This window comes from Tasmannia lanceolata, unplaced genomic scaffold (assembly GCF_043159265.1).
Source record: "Tasmannia lanceolata isolate RefF3 unplaced genomic scaffold, GAP_Taslan_0.1 ptg000012l, whole genome shotgun sequence".
NCBI lineage: Eukaryota > Viridiplantae > Streptophyta > Magnoliopsida > Canellales > Winteraceae > Tasmannia > Tasmannia lanceolata.
In genome coordinates, this window is record NW_027518689.1 from 40,789,110 (window position 1) to 40,811,890 (window position 22,781).

Below are 22,781 nucleotides of genomic sequence, written 5' to 3' on the forward strand. Positions count from 1 at the left end.
TCCAATCGAAAGTTCGAACTTCCGTATGAAGTCCACTGCAATGCCCATATCAGTGGATTCTATTCGGAAGTCTGAATCTTGGTTCGGACTTCCGAGTAGGGCTAAGTAGTCATTGTTGGTCCACAGATGGATGGGTTATGATGATCCGATGATCCAAACAATGTGGGCCCAGTGAGTTTTCAGTCGTGTTTAGATTCGGGTATGGGGTTCGGAGGGGTGTATGGGGTCTTCATTAGCATTGATTGTGTTTCAAAGAGGGGCCTACCTTATAGAAATTCAAGCTACAATAATTTAGACTCTTCGAACCCCAATGATATTTCCAACAGCAATGATACATTACCCATCACTTTTACAACCAATAATATACTATTAAAATGTATGAAACAGTAGTTGGACTCTTGGAACCATAATTTACAGTCTTGAAACCAGTATTTTTAGTGGTTCCGAGGCCTACGTAATGGTTCTAACATGTTTAAAATACCTTACAATAATCATGATCAGTTGTACAACCAATTGAATACTATTAGAATGTCCCGAACACAACTTGCACTCTTCGAACCAATTTATTACTATTAGAGAGAGAGAGAGAGATCTAGAGAGATATAGATAGAGAGAGAGGTAAACATAAAATCAATGTACAGTTCCATCCAAATAGTAGCTACAATAACATTTAATTTCTACCAATTCCGTGTGAGTAAGTATCATGTACAAAAAAACTAATAACTCCATCCCTAAGCGAAGAAAGGAGGTGCAAAGGACACACCGGACCTACAAGAGAAACTTGCAACAATAAATAAAATGATGGGTTTGATATAGAAATCATATCGAGTGAGTAATAATGGAACATACCTATTTACTGTAGGTGCGGATGGCCCGATGGGAGTCATATTTAACTGACGATTTACGAGGGGGGGATTTTTGCACGTTCTTTTGTTGTGTCCAGGTTTCCCACATGATTTGCAGTTGTGATGTTGTCCAAATTGCAGCCCTCTTTCCATTCGTATTGTTTTGGGTCGTCCAGGCAGTCTTCTTACTCGTGGTGGCAACACTACTTCTAAAACATGGGATGGCTCCAGCCATTGTGTTCGATCTAAAGTAAGGTGAATCACCTCCTCATATGTAGTCTGATAAGTTGAAGCCAAAAACCAATCCTGGCAGTACCTATATTTGTCCAGCTTGTTTACTCCCATGGCTGCTATGGCATGCCCACACGGCAATCCCATCATTTGGAAAAGACCACACGTACACGTTCTCTTCTCTAAGTCCACACGATCCGTATTAGTTGATAATATCACTTCATATTCATTCCAACTACACGGCCGGGGTGTAAACTTACTGTCATACAGACATGATCTGTCTAACCATTTTTCTGCATTATGGGTCAATTGCGTTTTCCATTCAGAAGCAGCCTTGCAGCGAAGGTGGAAGTAGTCTTGTACTTTCCATCTAGTGTGATCGACTAGAGCCGCGATCGGTAACTCCCGTGCACCCTTTAATACGTTGTTGAAGGACTCTACTGCATTAGTTGTCAACATATTCCACATAGACCCTTTAAAGTATACATTAGCCCAATTTTCTTTAGGAATCTCAGATATCAATTTCTCTGCTTTTGCATTCTTCGCTTTAATACATTCCATCGTCTCCTTATAGTCTCTCTCCCTTAAAGCATATGCGGCTCTCAAAAATAGTTTGCAAATTATTTGACTCTTAAAGGTCTTAAGAAAATTGGCATTGAGGTGACGAATACAGTAGCTATGGTATGATCCTGGCAATGCTTCGTCTATAGCTCTAGGCAAACCCTTCATCCGATCAGAGGAAATAGTGAATTCGTTATTATTTTTTTCTGCTGGTATCACCCTCTGGCAAAGTAAACGAAGAAACTATAGCCAGCTCTCATACATCTCATTCTCAACCACTGCATATGCTAACGGAAATAATCGACCGTCACCATCTACTGCAGTCGCAGCCAATAAAATTCATTTATACTTGCCTCGCAAATGTGTCCCATCAATTAGTATCAGTGGTCTAATTGTTCGACTGAAGGCGCGTATGCTAGGGCCGAATGACCAAAATAAACGACCAAATGTATGATCTCCACCCCTCCATTGCTCCCGAATTCGATATACACGGATAATGGTGTCAGGATTGCATCTCTCCATCTCTTGAGCATATGCAAGAAGAATGCGGTAAGACGCCTCGGCATTTCCATACATTATTTCGTGTATAATGATCTTCGCATTGAGAGCCTACGCATAGCTTATGGTTATACCCCACTTATCCTTGATGTATGCTCTTATCAAAGTAGGCCTCATGTCTCCTGGGCGGGAAAATAACCCAAGGCAAGTGTCTGCTGCCTAAGCTGCTGTGACAAGGGGATGGTCATTACCCCTCAAAGTACGTGAGCATGTATGCTCTGGCACAAACCTTTTTACCATAACATGATCCAAATAATTTCTCCCACTGATTCTGAAGGAGCAACTTTTATCCTTTCATCTAACATCATACTTTGTAGGCTTTGATTCTACTGGGACGAATACAAACTTTCGTTCAATTGCGTACTCTTTGACTTTGTTCTTAAATACTTTCAAATTCGCGACGATTCCCCCCACCTTGATCTCCTCAAGTCCTATACGTCCCTCATTTAATTCATCTACAACCATCTCATCTACTTCCAACGGCTCCCTTGTATACATATTACAGAACGGGTCGCCCACAACGTTCTGTAGACCAACGAGGGGGCGTACACCTTCGCACTCATCTTCCTTACCAAAGTCACCTTCGCGCTTACTGTCCTCAACAAAGTCATCATCACCAAATGAATCATCACCCTTTATACTGTTACCATCCTCGCATTCAATGCCATCACTAACATGCATATCACTATGGAAATCCCTGCTGAACTCTACATCGTGCCTGCACAGTAGGGACTACGTTACAATGAATATTGTATGAGACAAACATAGAACTGGCCAAGTAAATGTAATTAGTAATTAGAAGATTACATGGCAGTGCTCATATGTTGAGTTGTATTTTCCTCTGTCTCATTAAAAATAGGGTCCTCATAGTCTTGGTTCAAGTCCACTGAATATCTTTTCGGATTTCGACCAATATTGGTATATTTTCAAATTCTGTCCAATATTGGTATGTTCTTGGGACCAGCAACGTCATTTCGATTAAGTGTTGCTGAGGCTGCACGGATGGAATTATTTCTGGGGTTCAATGGCGGTTCAAGAGGACGAGAAGAAGGTTCACAAATATTTCCATATAAAATAGGATCTTCATAATGTTGATTTATATCCACCATATTCCTGACCAATGACAAATTTCACATGAGCTAATAGTGTAATGGAATGAGAGTTCAAAGAACGAAAATTTCCAACTGAGTGAATATTTTACCTCCGGACGGGGATCGGTGCAGAACTAATTCCTCCTACTTTGTACTCTTTGGTTATTTACAGGCTCATACAATTGAAGAGGCAATTCTCAAAAAGCATCATCACCATAGCTAGGTCATCATCATTTCGAATGTCGTACAATAAGATTTGATATGGATCAACGACATATCGACATTTTATAGATAGCGAGATACCGGTTGCTGTGGTCCCAATTTTTTGGTGAACTAGAGACTCAAATTCTGAAAATTTTATATGTCGATTCACAATTAAAGGCATCTTCATCCCGCCAATATACTGAAATGATACTTCATCCTTCAAGTACCCATCAACGTGTAAGATAAAAGAAGCCCTTCTTTCCACCATTTTCGCAAACCCTATTATATTAAGAACCATTATTAAACCTTCATAAAATTTCAATACAAACTATGAACAACCATTTACAATGATACAACCACTTTAGAATGTTAAAAGCACACAATTTGAACAATAAGTTAGAATCTTGGAACCACATTTTATACCTCGGAACAACTAGGGAACCACATTCTATACCCTAGAACCACTACGAAACCACATCTTATACCCCGGAACTAGTTGGGAACCACATTTGATACCCCGGACCACTAGGGAATCACATTTGATAGTTCAGAACGACTAGGGAACTATATTTTCTACCCTGGAACCACTCGGGAACCACATTTTATACACCGGAACCACTAGGGAACCACATCTTATACCCCCGAACCACTTGTGAACCACATTTTATACGCCGAAACCACTAGGGAACCACATTTTATACACCGTAACCACTAGGGAACCACATTTCATACCCCGGAACCACTAAGGAACCACATTTATACCCCTGAAGCACTAGGGAACCACATCTTATACCCTGAAACCACTTGGAAACCACATCATCTACCCCGGAGCCACTAGAGAACCACCTTTTTACCCCGGAACCACTAGGGAACCACCTTTTTACCCTGGGACCACTCGGGAACCATATTTTATACCCCGGAACCACTAGGGAAACACATTTTATACCTCGGAACCACTACGGAACCATATTTTCTACCCTGGAACCAGTAGGGAACCACATTTTATACACCGAAATCACTAGGGAACCACATCTTATACCCCGGAACCACTTGAAAGCCACATTTTATACGCCGGAACCACTAGGGAACCGCATTTCAGACCCTGGAACCATTAGAGAGCCATATTTTGTACCCTTGAACCACTAGGGAACCACATTTTATACCTCAGAACCACTAGGGAACCACATTTTATACCCCGCAACCACTACGGAACTACATTTTATACCTCGGAACCACTAGGGAACCACAATTTCTACCCCGAGACCACTCGTGAACCACATTTTATACCCCGGACCCACTAGGTAACCACATATTATACCCTGTAACGAATAAGGAGCCACATTTTATACCCCAGAACCACTAGGGAACCACATTTTATACCCCTGAACCACAACGGAACCACATTTTATACCTCAAAAACACAAGGGAACCACATATTCTACCCCGGAACAACTAGGGAACCACATTTTTTACCCCGGGACTACTCAGGAACCACATTTATACCCCGGAACCACTAGGGAAACACATTTTATACCTCGGAACCACTAGGGAACCACATTTTATACACCGCAACCACTACGGAACCACATTTTATACCTCGCAACCACTAGGGAACCACATTTTCTACCCCACAACCACTAGGGAAACTAGGGAACCACATGTCATACCCTAGAACCACTAGGGAACCACATTTTATAAGCCACAACCATTACGGAACCACATTTTATACCTAAGAACCACTAGGGAACCACATTTTCTACCCCGGAACCACTAGGGAACCACATATTTTACCCCGTGACCACTCGGGAACCACATTTTAGACCCCGGAACCACTAGGGAAACACATTTTATACATCGGAACCACTAGGGAACCACATTTTATACCCCGCAACCACTCTGGAACCACATTTTATACCTTAAAACTACTAGGGAACCACATTTTCTACCCCGTGACCACTAGGGAACCACATTTCATACCCCGGAACCACTAGGGAACCGTATTTTATACCCCGCAACCACTACGGAACCACATTTTATACTTCGGAACCACTAGGGAACCACATTTTCTACCCCGGCACCACTAGGGTACCACATTTTTTACCCCATGACCACTCGAGAACCACATTTTATACCCCGGAACCACTAGAGAAACACATTCTATACCTCAGAACCACTAGGGAACCATATTTTCTACCCTAGAACCACTAGGTAACCACATTTTACACACTGAACCACTAGTGAACCACATCTTATACCCAGGAACCACTTGAAAACCACATTTTATACACCGGAACCACTAGGGAACTACATTTCATACCTGGAACCACTAGGGAACCACATTGTATACCCCAAAACTAATACGGAACCACATTTTATACCCCGCAACCACTACGGAACCACATTTTATACCTCGTAACCACTAGGGAAACACATTTTATACCTCGGAACCACTAGGGAACCATATTTTCTACCATGGAACCACTAGGGAACCACATTTTATACACCGGAACCACTAGGGAACCACATCTTATACCCCGGAACCACTACAAAACCACATTTTATACGCTGGAACCACTAGGGAACCACATTTCATACCCCGTAACCATTAGGGAACCATATTTTATACCCCTGAATCACTACGGAACCACATTTTATACCTCGGAACCACTAGAGAACCACATTTTATACCCCGCAACCACGACGGAACCACATTTTATACCTCGTAACCACTAGGGAAACACATTTTAAACCTCGGAACCACTAGGGAACCATATTTTCTACCCTGGAACCACTAGGGAACTACATTTTATACACCGGAACTACTAGGGAACCACATCTTATATCCCGAAACCACTTGAAAACCACATTTTATATGCCGAAACCACTAAGGAACCACATTTCATACCCCGGAACCACTAGGGAACCACATTTTATACCCCGGGACCACTAGGGAACCATATTTTATACTCCTAAACCACTATAGAACAACATTTTATACCTCGGAACCACTAGGGAACCACATTTTATACCCCAAAACCATTACGGAACCACATTTTATAGCCCGCAACCACTACGGAACCACATTTTATACCTCGTACCACTAGGGAACCACATTTTATACCCCGGAACCACTAGGGAAAAACATTTTCTACCCTAGAACCAATTCGAAACCACATTTCATACACCAGAACCACTAGAGAACCACATTTTATACCCCTGAACCTAGTACAGAACCACATTTTTTACCCCGGAACCACTTGGGAACCACATTTTATACGTCGGAACCACTAGGGAACCACATTTCATACCCCGGAACCACTACGAAACCATATTTTATACCCCTGAACCACTACGGAACCACATTTTATACCTCGGAACCACATTTTATACCCCGGAACCACTTGCGAACCACATTTTATACCCCGCAACCACTACGGAACCCCATTTTATAGCTCGTAACCACTAGAGAACCACATTTTATACCCTGGAACCACTAGGGAACCACATTTTATACCTCGTAACCACTAGGGAACCACATTTAATACCCCTGAACCACTAGGGAACAACATTTTCTACCCCAGAACCGCTTGGGAACCACTTTTTATACTCCGAACCCACTAGGGAACCACATTTCAAACCCTAGAACCACTAGGGAACCACATTTTATACCCCTGAACCTAGTACGGAACCACCTTTTATACCCTGAAACCACTTGGGAACCACATTTTATACGCCGGAACCATAGGGAACCACATTTCATACCCCGGAACCACTAGGAAACCATATTTTATACTCCTGAACCACTACGGAATCACATTTTATACCTCGTAACCACTAGGGAACCACATTTTATACTCTGCAACCATTATGGAACCATATTTTATACCTCGTAACCACTAGGGAACCACATTTTATACCGTGAAACCACTAGGGAACCACATTTTCAACCTCGGAACCACTTGGGAATCACATTTTATACGCCGGAACCACTACGGAACCACATTTCATACCCCAGAACCACTACGGAACCACATTTTATACTCTTGAACCTAGTACGGAACCAAATTTTATACCTCGGAACCACTAGGGAACCACATTTTATACCCTGGAACCACTAGGGAACCACATTTTCAACCCCGGAACCACTTGGGAACCACATTTTATACGCCAGAACCACTACGGAACCACATGTCATACCCCAAAACCACTACGGAACCACATTTTATACCCTTGAACCTAGTACGGAACCAAATTTTATACCTCGGAACCACTAGGGAACCACATTTTTTACACCGGAACCAGTACGGAACGACATTTTCTACCCCGGAACCAGTACAAACCAAATTGGGTAGAAACAAGTAATTGTCTTTTTCCAACAGAGAAAATAGTGGTTCTAACTTTCTTTTAAAACCAAAGAAAACAATTAAAACAATTGTACAGCCAACATAGAACAACTTGGGTAATTTCTCTGTTTTTTTCAACGCAAAACAATGAAAACAATGAAAACCTTCATAAAATGTTAAAACCCAACAAAATATGAAAACCTTCATAAAATGTTAAACCCTATTCAAGTAGAGGAGCATGGACCTACTTGGAGCTATGTTTTTCACCCAAGTTCAAATTTGTCACAAGTAATGGTGTTTTTTTTTAACAAATTACAATGGGATTGGAGCTTCCAAAGGATGGCAATGGCTGCACTGGATGGTTTTCACGTTGGATGGGTGGGGAAGAAGAAAGAAAAACGTGAAGTGGTTTGCTGAAAAAAGCATAGGGATTAGAGCATAAAAAATGGTGGGAAAATGAAAGTGGGGGTATATTTGTCCTAAAACTCATACTCTCTCACCTGACAGCCCTTTTTTTACAAAATTTAAATGTCTACCCTTTATTCACAATTTAGCATAAACTTTGCATTTTTTTAAGGAAAAATTATTAAAAAAATGCAAAGTTTATGCTAAATCGTGAATAAAAGGTAGATATTTAAATTTTGTAAAAAAAATGCTGTCAGGTGAGAGAGTATGAGTTTTAGGACAAATATACCCCCACTTTCATTTTCCGACCATTTTTTATGCTCTAATCCCTATGTTTTTTCAGCTACCCACTTCACGTTTTTCTTTCTTCTTCCCCACCCATCCAACGTGAAAACCATCTAGTCCAGCCATTGCCATCCTTTGGAAGCTCCATTCCCATTGTATTTTGTTAAAAAAAACACAATTACTTGTGACAAATTTGAACTTGGGTGATAAACATAGCTCCAAGTAGGTTCATGCTCCACTACTTGAATAGGGTTTAACATTTTATGAAGGTTTTCATATTTTGTTGGGCTTTAACATTTTATGAAGGTTTTCATGTTTTGTTGGGTTTTAACATTTTATGAAGATTTTCATTGTTTTCATCGTTTTCTGTTGAAAAAAACAGAGAAATTACCCAAGTTGTTCTATGTTGGTTGTTGTAGACACCCCATTTTGACCGTGCCCTAATCCTTCCGATTTTGCGCAAAAACCCCATCAAATGAATGAATTAGGATCCCAAACTTCACCCTAGGCTAGCTTAGGGTCCCATCTAGCTCCCCGTAAAATTTTATCGAAATCCGTGCACGTTTGCTTAGCAAACGAGCCGAGATAGTGTGCGTAGTGTAAACCAGAAAGGGGGGTGAGTTTATCCTGAGAGGGGGCGAATTAATCATGGAACAGTGCGATACAAATCTGAATAAGGCACGGATTGCGCGCGCGCTTTATCAAAAAAACCGCGCGCCTATCAAATGATAGTGCCATTATCAGCCCCATATTTTTTTATAAAAGTGAAAAAATCTGTAAAAAGAAGAAAAAAAAATTCGCAGAGAGGGAGAGAAGCAGCAGATTTCATTTTTATTTTTCCCAAATTCCATTCTTCTCTTCCGATCGCTTCTTCCGGCGGAATTCTCTAGAATCTGGTTTTCATTTCATTACCGGCCAGCTGCACAAGCTCTCTCCTTCTCCGGCAGATCTTCATTTTCTCCGGCGGATCTAAGCTCCGACGAGCTTCATCTTCTCCGGTAGATCTGACCGGAATCCAGACGATTTCTGATTGCTTTTTATGCGGATCTGGCAACGTAACTCTGTTTTCTTCCATTTGCATTAATCATAGATCATCTTTGAAGCCCTAGCCTAGTTTTTTTTTACTCTCTGCTCTCATCTTCTGTGGCCAAAATTCTGGTTAAGCTTTGTTTGAGCTCCGGCTAATATTCTCTTTCCGGCCGTTTGTTTTCCACTTGGAAATTTAAGATCCGAGCATTACTCTACCAGATCTGAGAAAAGAGAGAGCGAGAGAGAAGACAAGCTTTTCCGAATCTCAATCTTCGTTTTCTGATCTTCTCCGATTATCCTCTCCGGTAAATCTACGGCCGGCGAGCTCACCTTTTCCGATCATCTTCTCCGGGAGATTTGCGCCAGATCTCTGACTTCCAGGTGTAGATCTTTTTCCTAATTGTTAATTCATCATTTTCATCTTCATTTTCCCCATTTCTAGTAGACAAACCCTACTTTAAGCCATTTCTCGGGCTCCGATCTTCTTCTCTGTTCGTCTTTTCCGTTATCTTCTCCGACGGGATTCCGGTCGGAATCTGGCTAAACTCCGGTCGATTTTTCTTTTGCTATCTTCTTCTTTGTTTTTCTGTAGAGATCTTAGGTTTTTCACTGTGTGTTTGTGTTAAACCTTAAGCTTGAGTTCAAGACCTTGGATCTATTCCTCAAAATCTTAGATCTATTCCTCTAAACATTAGATCCCATAAGAAAATCCTGCATCTTAGCCATAGGTCCTTAAATTCGATTTTTTCAAGAAGTTCTTGATTCAGACAAGTGGCTTGGACATCATTATTTCATTGAGTATTTCACTTGATTCAAGAAAAGAAGAAAAAAAGAGAGGTTAGATCTATTCAAAATACAAAGAATTTGCTTCATCAGGTAGTCTTCTTTACTCTCGAAGTTTATTTTATCTTTAGGACTTGAATTTTGTGGCTTTAGTTAATAGTGATATTCGTTTAGAATTTTGTTGTTGTTTTGTCCTGAACTTGTGATTCGTGAAATAGCTGTAAATTTTAGTTTTGAATAATAAAAATCATGAGATTTATATGATCTGAAATTGAGTCTTGTGAAAATTAGGAGATCTGTTTTTTTTTTATATATCCTAAGAATTATAGTTATAATCGTTTTTATTTCAATACGTACTCAGGTGATCATTTTCTTTATTTTCTCATTCATATTTTATATATATATCATGCTAGAGAGAATAATGTAAGTTCTATGATTTTCATTTGTGGCTATTACTAGTTGTTAAGGTTCCTTTACCTCATTAGGTCATTTTTTTTTATATATTTATTAGAAATTCCGACTACTTATTTTTAAATCTGGACTTCCTTTTCTCTGTTCTGGAATTCAAAACCCAACACTATTTTGACTTTTGTAGCTTTCATTCTGCGTGGAAACCTTAGTGACTATAATTGGTTTATAACTGCTATTCTTATCAATTTTGTATTCTCCAGTTGTAATTTAACGGCATATCATCTTGAAACCTGGATATCCTGTCGTCTTCTTTAAGTTCCTGTGTTTCTTGATGTTTATGGGATATTGTATGCATTTGAAAAGCATATTGATATGATTTACCTGTTCCTTTTGGGTTTGTGTTTTGATGTTGTGAAGTTCTTTCACTCAAACATTTGAAAAGTATGGAGATTTTCATATTTAGGAACAACTAGGCAAGTTCTTTTTTTTTTTTTTTTTTTACATTACTCTTTTTAACGATTGGATCAAGTTGAAATTTATATCCATAGTCTTACTTCAATATTTGATGTTGTAGGAGCATTTAAATGATTTTAAGATAGGATTTGGTCTCATTGGGTTTTGGCTCCTTTAGCCTTTGCAGTTTAATTAGTTGATATCTAAAATCAATTTGGATTTGCAATAGTTGCATTGTTTTATATATATATATCTTTATTCGGAGAGGAATAGATTTAGATTTGAAGTCTCACTGTTCATTTTAATATAAGACAATGGAAACCTGTTGACTTGCCCTTTCCTGTTATAAACATGATCAGTTATCAGGCATTTTTTGAGCTGTTGAAATTGCCTAATTTGCTCATGACTAAGGTCTGATATGTACTCATTAATTTTTATATTTTGGACCATTGTATTGTGTCTAGAACAGAACATAACTGGGTGAGAAATTCCTATATGTTTAGACCTTCTATTCATTCTTCATTTCAGCCCTCATTCCCTTGGAGTACAAACAGCCCCACACCATTTTTAATATGTACAAACCTCACCTCTTTTAATTTATACTTTGTATAGATTAGAAATATCATTGGAAAAATTTGTGTAAAATATTGAGAATTTATTACTTTTCTTTTATCTTAAGTTTTGAGTTAGATTCTGAAGATAAATGGATTGTTCAGGTGAGATTATCTCAAAGCTTATTATACTCATTCATTTTTATTTAAATAAATTGTTTAATAAGAAGAAGGAGATCAGATGACTACTCTATTCGATATTATCGACATGAGTACTGTCTGATTTCAAGGCGGGATATAGAAATATTATCATGTGTATATGATATCAGATGATTACTTTAGCATCATCTGATTTCATCCCCATATTGGGGTGGTGTTTGTGGTTGGGCATAGAAGTGTTTGATATTATTTTCTTTTACTTTATTAGGCTATCTAGCGGCTGGTCTGGACTAATTAATGTTGTTTATCATTTTATGATTGCTATAGATTTTTTTTATTATTGAAAATTCTTCTTTGCTTAGCACTTGATTTATTTTTATAAGAATAGAATGGAATTTGCGATTATCTGGTAGCCTTTTCTTCTCTCTTTGATAGACTAACACAGTCTTATAGATTTCTGTTAATTTTCTTTAGATACTAGAATCCCCTCTCATTGCAAGGGCGATGAAGGCGATAGCCCAAGCCCATCCTTAGGGGAACTCACCATATCATGGTAGTACCCTCTTTATTCTTCCTTTTACCTCTTTAGGTAGAAATTTGCTTAGACATTTAAGCATTACCCCTAGCCCATGCTTAGGAAACTTGCCCAGTCTTGCTAGCATTTTTCTCTATCCTACCTCTGTGTCTAAGAGACTTACCCAGTCTCATTCTCTTACTAAACCTCCTCTTTGTGCGTCGTTTAGTTTTGGGAGAACACCTTACTCGGCTTGGCAACATACCCCTACCCTTATGGGTATTGGGTTGCACATTTGTTGCACCCTAGGGCTAGGTAGCTGTCCGGCCTGGCTGGGTGTTTTACCTTTGCCAAATATGCACAGGGTCTCTTTTTCCTTATTACTTGTGAGCTTTATCTTAGTTTGATAGTCCACTAGCATAGGAATCCGCCCTTAGTCTAGAGAATCAGTCCTCTTGTTCAGGAATCAAATTCTATCATCATAGGGGTTAGGATTCTATCCTACCTTTTGTCAAATCATGTGTTTTTCTATCCACTCTTGCAAGGTATAGGATGCTGTCCAACCCTTGCAGAGTTGTGTTTCTGTTCTTTTCCCTCGCAAAGCATAGGATGCTGTCCAACCTTTGCGGGATATCAGGAGTCCGTCCTACCCTTATGATGATAGGATTTTGTCCTCTTATGTCAAAAACTCAAAAAACACTATAAAACAACCAAAACATCAAAAATATTTAAAAAAAAAATCAAAAATCTCAAAATCTTGAGTCATTAGGAGAGTAGTTAGGAATTCTGTTTCGAACTACGTTGGCTTGATCCTCTTCCACGAGGTACGTAGTACAGCTTAGGATTCATATCCCAAGTCCGGCCAAACTTTCAAAAATAAAACATTTCAAACCATTAAAAAATATAATACTCTTCAAAACCTTTTCAAAAAGATCTTCCCTTAGAGTTAAGATTCTGTCCTAGACATTTAGGGTGTTTTAGAGTTAGGAGTGTGTCCTGATTTGTTGATATGGTGTGTCCTGTCGTGTGAGTGTCCCTAGAGTTAGGAGGCCTCAAGTCGATCGATTAGACATTCAGTCGAACAGATGGCTAGACTAGGAAGCATATAGTTAGCCCATGGTTGTCCTTAGGTTGCACAGCCTAGTTACACATAGGATATAGGGCCCACTTGCATTAGTTAGGGCATATAGAGAGTCCTAAAAATTACAATTCACATGAACTTAAGCAATTGTACAAAAAAGCTTTAAAACTCAGTCGAGTCTAGTGGATCGAGTCTATGATAGCGGTTCTAGATGGTTAGGCATAGTAGTTTAGAATAGGGCATCGAACTACGTTGACTCCGATTCTTCCCGAGGCCGGGATACGTAGAGCAGCTGGGATGGACAGCCATCTTGGTCCGAGTCAGGTCGCATTAGAGTTATGACTCATTTTGTCCAGTCATGTATAGAATTGAATTGTGTTGTGTGTCTTGTTGTGTTTTCTTACTTTCATGTACAGATCCTATACCTTTAGCTGTAGCATGCATGTGTATGTCCATCAGAACTTAGACACCAATTAGGTATGACACTCATAACCTAGCTATTTTTAGGTGACACTTCTTTCATTTCGTTTTATGTATGCTTATTTTTCATCTCCGAGACATGCATGATTAGATAGACGTCTTCTCGGAGATATTCGTTCCTATTTCATATGACTTTCGCCCAAAACTCTTCAAAATCAAAAATAAATGGCATAAGAGACCAGGTGCTTACACTTGGGCGGATGAGGTGCTCTTTAGACCTTCCGAATTCGTAACCAGGCACGAACCCTCTTTTTATAATCTCTGGTTATCCGTTGCAACAGAGCATAGTATGGGATCCTTGGCCCACTTCCTTGGATGGCGACTCTTCTTTGTTTAAGGTACGCCTCGAATCTGGGCTAGTCCCCGAATCGAGAGGTATCTCACCTTTTATATCGCCACTCATGCTGTGAGAGGCACTTCTTTCGAGAGTTCCTTGGTAGAGCTCTCCATTCACGTGGATGATCCATAGAGACCCAGCGCGTGGGGCACGTCCCCCGCTGCCTCTCTCGAATCGGGGTCCACAAGCTGGCGACTCTGCTAGGGATATTCTTTCGAGATATTGCCTAACTCTGTTAAAATGCCATTTGTTATTAATTTTGAAGAATTTTGAGCTAAAATCATTATAAATGGGAATTTAATCGCTTAGAATCCAGGGGCACCAGATAGGTGTTTAAAACAAGGGATTCACACACTGCACAGCATACATCATTTTGTTCTTTATTTTCTTTTATTGATTTTCTTATTATTGGCTCCACGGGATAGATATAATGCGTGCCTCATGGGATATCACTATCCAGATGGTGCTGTTGTATCTATTTCCAAGCTATGCGCCAGTGCTGCAGTTGTAAACACTCAGTGTACTTGTGTTTACAGCAGCCGGTGAGCAATGAAGCATACTGTATATAACACTCGGTGTACTTGTGTTATATACTTAAAGTATGGATCATATGCATAGTACCCGATATATTGAGTCCGGAGCTCTACTTTCATTTTACATATATTATGTACTTTGATATATTTGTTAATTTAGTAAAACCCAATTAGGATCTGCATGTGCTTATATATATATTGTATTCATATAAGGACGAACATGTGTTGCTTACACATGTTGGAGCCTAGATTTAGGAGCTATGTCCTATCCTTAGATTATTGTAGCTCACCTTATGTGACTACATCGCAGTCCTAGTACACTCACATGTCTGTCTTGAGTCAAGTGTCTTGACTCTGCGGGATTATATTTAGGGCTGGTGCCCCTGGTTAGGATATATATGTATATATCTATATTTTGATTATTAGATTAGAGCCTACTCATTAGTGAGGCTTCCTTATCTAATCAAATTAGTCATATCAGTCCGTTCTTCGGATCTAGACCCGACCAGTGGCTTTTACTTGCCTTCTCATGGTCGTGGCCTATCTTTTGCTCTATTCATTGAGATTTTGTCCATATATCTTTTGATTATAAGATCAGGACCTACTTTCTAGTAGAGATTCCTGGCTTGAATCAATCAGTCGTGTATATTCATCTCTCAGATCTAAACCTAGCTAGTGGCTTCTACTTGTCACACTCATAGCTATGGTTTATTCCGTGACCCAATGATGATAAATATTACTTGTTTTCATCCTTCAAATTCAAACCTCATTTATCCATTCTTTTGTTGTATTACTCAAATTATTGTTCGTCCTGTCTTAGATATGGTCGATAGCTTGTCTGCTGTCTCTATGACCATAGTCTATCATCATTGATCTTCTTGATCGTACATTTTTGTCGTCCACCTTTCAGATTTAGATCCGGTCTATAATCTACTTTTGTCATTTTATAACCGTGGTCTCTTCCCTGAGTTTCTGATCATCTTTGATCATCAATGGAACATTTGATGTCGCCAATTATATCCTTCCTTGTGATTAATGGTTAAGTTCATCCTTATTCTTTGTTTATTCCAAGTTATTCTCCATTCCCTAATTATCCCATTCTATTCTTTGTGTTTAGGTTAAAATTATGGCGAATAATGTGTTGAAGGCTGGATAAGCGAGACAATTAAGGCTCTTCCACGAGAATCTTTGGAAAGGAGTATGGCTGATCGGTTCATCTGTACTTTCAATCATTTGAGTGTGTCTGATATAAATTGGAAGTTTCTCCAAGCAGCCGCTGGATTCTGGGATCCTAATCTTCATGTTTTTCGATTTGGATCTTTCGAGCTTTGTCCTATATTCGAGGATTGGTGTGCTTTATTAGAGCTCCCAACAGAGGGACTTTGGATACGATCTTCGAATATAGATTCCTCTCATTCTATTTTTTGCAAGCTATTCAAAAATCAAATCGTTGATGCTCTTCCATGCTTAACGGATACGTGTGTGCAAGTTCAAAACCTCATTACCCTTTTTTCCGAAAACGTCGATCCTACTAACTCTCGTTTTCAAAGTTGTCGACGCAATGCTTTGATTTTTAGTGTCTTTGCGCGATATTTCATTCGGAAAAACCCTCGTATTGCTCCGTTAACCTTGTTAACTGTGGTAGACCAAATTAACGAAGGGAGAAATCCCATCCCTACCATGTTAGCAGAGACCTTCTTGGGATTAGATCTTATTGCTTCCCGAGAAATCAAAGACAATTTCTGTGGGTGTGTGAAGCTGTTGTATGTCTGGCTTGGTGAAAAACTTCAAATTCTTCAGCGACAAAACCAAAATCCGTATATCCTGAAGAATTTCCGTACATGGAAACCAATAGCCAATCAACCTCAGTCCATCGATGAATGGCACAATTGGTTGCAACATGTAGAGGAGAGCCAGTTTCGCTGGGTAAGTCATTCATGCTTCCATGTTTTTACTAGCACTTACCCGCATCCGTTTATTTACCTCATGGGTATCGAGAAATCTTCTTTTTGTGCACCGATGCGATTTCTCTATCAGATTACGGGAATTCCATGTCCTCCCGGAATCATAGTCCCTCCTCTTTGTGAGGATCTCACTCCTGATCTTATCAGATCCATTGTGGTTGCTTGGGGAAACAAAAATATGGAAAGGAGGTTTGGTTTAATATCCAAAGTCCGACATGAGGAAATAGCGGAAGAGCCTGCAAGCAGGAGAGCTCGGATTGAAGAGCCTTAAAGATCCATATAATGTTTTGTTATCTTGATTTCTGCAGTTCCCATTATTGTCAGTCTGCTTATCCAGTTGTGATCAGAGATTAATATTTCCATCTATTGTAATCACAATTTGAATTTTATTAATGAAAGTGTGTTTCTGTTTCTCTTATCACTGTTTGATCAAAATCGTTTATCTCGATTATCAAAATTTTAATCTAGTGTTTATATTTCCATAACAGGATTCTTGATTGAGCAACCATTGCTCCTAAGAAAATCCTCGTTTCAAAATCAACCTGGTCCCGTCAGTCCGCTGATTCCAGGCTGAGTCGATTTTCTGCCTCACCAATTTCTTTTACCTCCCCTGCATTACCTTTCTCTAATTTCCAGGAAATTCCTTCACCCGTCCAATTTGCACCTGAACCCATGGCGGAAAATGGAAATAATGCCCTTGACATCAATGAAATGATGAAAGTTATCCTGGCGCAATTGGGCACCATCAATGAAGAGATTGCTCGCATGAAAGCTGATAGAAGTTCTACTTCCAGAGAGCATGTAGCCCAGCACCCTTCTGTTATACCTCCTCCTCCTCCTCCAATGGCCAGGCCCGCGGTTTTGAATGTCGAGGACGATATCGAAGATGAGCAGTATGCAGAACATAATTGTCTCCCTCATCTGGAGAGAGACAATGAGGGTAGAGCGATGGCAGACAGAGTATACAAGCTGACTAAAGAGATGGAAAGCATAAAATTTCAGGGCCCGAAAAAGTTGAACATGGCCAATTTTATGATATATCCAGGAGTCACACTGCCTCCTAGATTCAAAGTGCCAGATATGGATAAGTATGATGGGACAGGCTGTCCTAGGAGCCATCTGATGTCCGTGCTTCCACTTCTGCAGCAGCATGGTCTATCTCCGGAGCAGGTTGCTCTTTTGTTTCCCCGATCTCTGATCGGAGTGGCTAAAAAATGGTTCTTGAGCCTAAAGTCTGAAGAGATCCGAACCTTGGAAGATATTGCCAATAGATTCGTCGAACAATTCTCCATGGAAGAGGGGATCGACATAACCAAGAGGGATCTCAAAGCTTTGAAACAGGGCCATAATGAAACCTTCACTTCCTTCATCCGCAGATGGAGAAGGAAAGCCGCACAGATGACTCATCGTTTGTCAGATGAGGAGCAAATCAAAATTGTTGTGAAGAATCTGTCTCCACAATATTACCACCACATGGCTATCCAGTACTTTCTTGATTTCAATCACCTCATCAAGACGGGAACCCAAATAGAAGATGCATTGTTTAAGGGTTTGAGATCGAGAGTTCCGTCTGATTCAAGAGAAGGGAAAAGACCTATGGTTACACCTAAGGAGGTTCACAATATGAATACTGCCCCGCCAGCACGGAGAGTAAATTTTGGCGAAGGTCGCCCAGAGAGAAAAGAACCAAGACGATTCGATCCTTTGCCGTATTCCTTGTCAGTAGCATTGAAGAAGCTGTTGAGAGACAAGAAGATTGAGCTATTAGAGGCCTAGGGAGGCTCCGAATCCTCTCCCGAGGTATTGGAGGAAGGATTACTATTGCGAATATCATCAGGGTGTCGGACATCTGACTGATAGATGTATGGCATTAAAGCATAAGATCCAGGACATGATCGAGGCAAAGAAAATTTATGTTGAAGCTCCTAACGTCACTCGCAATCCTTTGCCGACGCATGCAACTCCCCCACCAAATGTTTATGCAATCCTTACAGAGGAAGTTGTTTTGGACCATTCCCGTATCTGCGCAGTAATCTCTGAGGAGCCGTATGTTCTGAGATGGGAAGAGGGAGACAGTGATACAGAAAATGAGAAGCCTTATTGTAGACACCCCATTTTGACCAGACCCAAGTTCGTGTCGTTTGAGCAAGGCCTCGTCAAATCAGTGAGTTGAGATCTCAAATTAAAACCTGGGGTAGCTTAGGGTCCCATCAAGGTCCCTGTGAAATTTCATCAAGATCCGAGCACGTTTGCCTGGCGAACGAGCCAGGGCAGTGTCGTGGTGCAAGTTCAGAAGAGGGAGGGGTGAGATACGTCATTTTCATGTAAAAGAGGGCACTCTTGGCAATTTTATGTTGCTTCCTTCACAAGCAATCTTTTATGGCCTTTGATCAAATCAAAGGGTTTAGATAGAGAGAGAGAAGAAAAATATTCCCCCCCATGTTTTCTGTTTAGCCCCCTTTGCTAGTATAGAAAAATGGTCACAAATTCACCATATGGGGGGCTGTCCAGGAAAAAAAAGGGGGTCGAATATCGCTCCTTTTTTCTTTATAAACCCAAACGAATTAGGGTTTTAGGGAGGAGACCCATTTTCTGGATTACAGAGAGAGGAAGGAGCAGGAGGACCGGCCACCGCAACCCCCATCTTCCATAGCCACACCGCACCCCTAGCTCCGGCCACTCCCCCTCGCCGCCGGCCAACCATCATCTCCACCATCGACCTCCAACCATCATCAACCCCCACCCGAGCCACCATCTTCGGCCGGAGCTCCACCCACCATTGTCACCCCCATCAACACCCCCATCAGCCACAAATCATCTCCTCCATTCTATCTCCCCAACCTTCTACAAGCTTTTGAAACCCATCTCATCATCCCACCCCTCCTCCTGCATCAACCGGAAAAGAGAGAGGAGAAATTTGCAGAGAGAGAGGGGATTTACTCCGGCCCCATCTCCGGTCATCTTCCTCACCACCGCCACCATCTTCTCCAATCGTACCCTCCACTTCACAGCCACCACCTCCACCGCCTCTGCAAACCAAAACCCAAACCCATCTCATTCTCCTCCACCTTCAGTACCACACAGCCGAGAGAGAATAACAGAGAGGGGGAGAATAACAGAGAAAAAAGAGAGAGAGGGATTTCGGCTGTCTTCTCCGACGAGCTCCGCACCTCTCCACCACAGCCACCACCGGAGCTCCGGCCACATATCCCCTGTTGTTTTTTATCCAAAACCCAACTCCACCCAAACCCACTGCAAACCCAGATTTTCGGTCAAACCCTCTTCCATTTAAACCCATTCTCCGATCAAACCACCACCACCGTCAACCTTCTCCGACCAAGCCATCTTCTCCGACGAACCCCTCCGATCACCATCCCCATCTCCGGCTTCTTCTTCTTCTTCTTCTTCTTCTTCTTCTTCTTGATCTTTCCCCCCAGCCGAAACCCATCTCTGCAACTCCGGCCGGCCACCACCATCTTCTTCTCCGGCCTCATTTTCTGTCGGAACCTAGCAAACCCTTCTCCGATCATCACCCAACCACCTTCACAGCCTCAACCACCTCCATCAGAGCCGCACCCAACCGCCTCCGACCACCATCATCCCCGCCATCCATCACGGCCACCACCTCCATTGAAAACCACCTCCACCCTCCTCCTCCGTCTCCACCATTGATTCACCACCGCCACCGCCGCTGCTCCTCCAACTTCAACCATAAAACAGAGGAGGAGATATTAGCAGAGAGAGGAGAAAAGGAGATCGGGGATTTTCTAATTTGCAGAGGATCTGAGAGAGAGAGAGAAAGAAGGAAGAGGTGAAAAACAAGGTATGCCTAACTCTCATTTTCTTTAAATTTTTCTATATTGATAGCTCATTTATGCACTTTGATCTGGATCAAAATCATCAATTTCTTACATTTGTGGCCCATTTTGGCATGTTGATTTGTATCTTGATCATATCTGTTGAGTTAGATCTCTACATTGGTAGCCCATTTTGCATTTTGATTTAGATCCAGATCAGATACTTTGATTTGAATTCTTCACTTTTGTAGCCCGTTTAGCACTGTGATTTGGATTCGCGTCAAACCTTCAAATTTCGATTTCTCATGTTTACAGCACATCTTGCATTGTGATAACAGCACTACCCTGTTTTGATAAAGACACTAAATCTGCTTGTTTCACCTTGTTTTGATAATATCGCACCTACTCTCTGTTATCTGCACCATTTTAGCTTGATTTCTCTTATCTGGTTTGTGATGGTTACAATTAAGATGTTCTTGCAATTCACAACCAGATTGTGATTCCATATACATGTGAAATACCCGCGGCCTCCATGCACAGGGCAATTGTATGTCATACCCTTTTAGATCCAATTCATTTATGTGTATTTGCATGGTTGAAGGGTCTCCTTGTTCATGACATGTGTGGACTTAATTTACTTGGAGTGTTTGTAATATCATTTCTCGTAGGTGTTAGGATGCGTGGCATGTATGAACCCAATTATTTGGGGTGTTTACCAAAACAACTGAAGCTTTCTCTAGTATCTGTGATTTGAAAATAATTTTTTATGCATACTTGTACTGGTCTAGCTTGATCGTTTCATTTGGGCTTTGGTATTATGTGAGTGGTGAGAACATTTGGACCATAGCTATCCTCCGTCTTCATCCAGACATTTGTCATTTTCAAGGTTTTGAAGATGAATGGACTGCTCAGGTGAGACTATCTTGAAAGCTTATTGTTTTTATTTCATTAGGCTACCCAGCGGCTGGTTTGGGCTAATTAATTTTATTTTAAATAAATTGTTTAATTGAAGAAGGAAATCAGATGATTTGCACTATTCGATGTCCTTGACACGAATATCGTCTGATTTCAAGGCGGTTTGTAGGAATATTATCCTGTGTATTTGTGATATCAGATGATTACTTTAGCATCATCTGATTTCACCCCCATATCGGGGCAGTGGTACTTGTGGTTGGGCATAGAAGTGTTTAATGTTATTTCTTGCTTTATTAGGCTATCCAGCGGCTGGTCTGGACTAATTAATGTTGTTTATCATTTTATGATTGCTACAGATTGTGCACTCTTTAGTTGTAGATCATATTTTGCTGATATTTGATTTGTTTTTATAATAATTGATTGGAATTTGCGATTATCTGGTAGTATTTTCCTCTCTCTTTGATTAGACTAGCACGGTCTTTTAGATTTCTGTTAGATTTCTTTAGATACTATAACCTGTGCTAGGAGACATACTCTGTCTCGTTAGGCAATCCTCATTTGTAGAATCCTCTCTGAGGTTGCACCTCAATTTGTTCCTCTGTTAATTAGAGACCAATTTGGTCAATTAGTTGTCTTAGCCTTGCTTCCCCCTTGAGGGCAATGATAAGGTTGCTTAGAGCCCATCTTTGTGTGTGTTTAGGAGACCCGCCCGGTCTCATTCTCTTGCTAACCTCCTCTTTGTGTGTCATTTGGTTTTTGGGAGAACACCCTACTCGGCTTGGCTTCATACCCCTATCCTATATGGGTATTGGGTTGCACATTTGCTGCACCTTAGGGCTAGGTAGCTGTCCGGCCAGGCTGGGTGTTTTACCTTTGCCAAATATGCACAAGGTCTCTTGTTTCCTTTTGCTTGTAAGCTTCTCCTTATTTGATAGTCCATTCGCATAGGAGTCAGCCCTTGATTAGAGAGTCTTTGACTCATTCATCTTTTAGATGGTGTTATTAGAGAGTCTTTGACTCATTTATCTTTTAGTTGGTAATAGTGGAGTCTTTGACTCGTGTTCCTTCTCTTTTAGAGAGTCTTTGACTCATTTGTTTGTGTGATGTTATCAGTGGAGTCTTTGATTTGTATTGTTGTCAGTGGAGTCTTTGACTCGTGTTTCCATCTCTTTTGAAGAGTCTTTGACTCTTGTATCCCTCATTTGCTATCTTTTGAAGAGTCTTTGACTCTAGTATCTCTCAGTTGCTCTT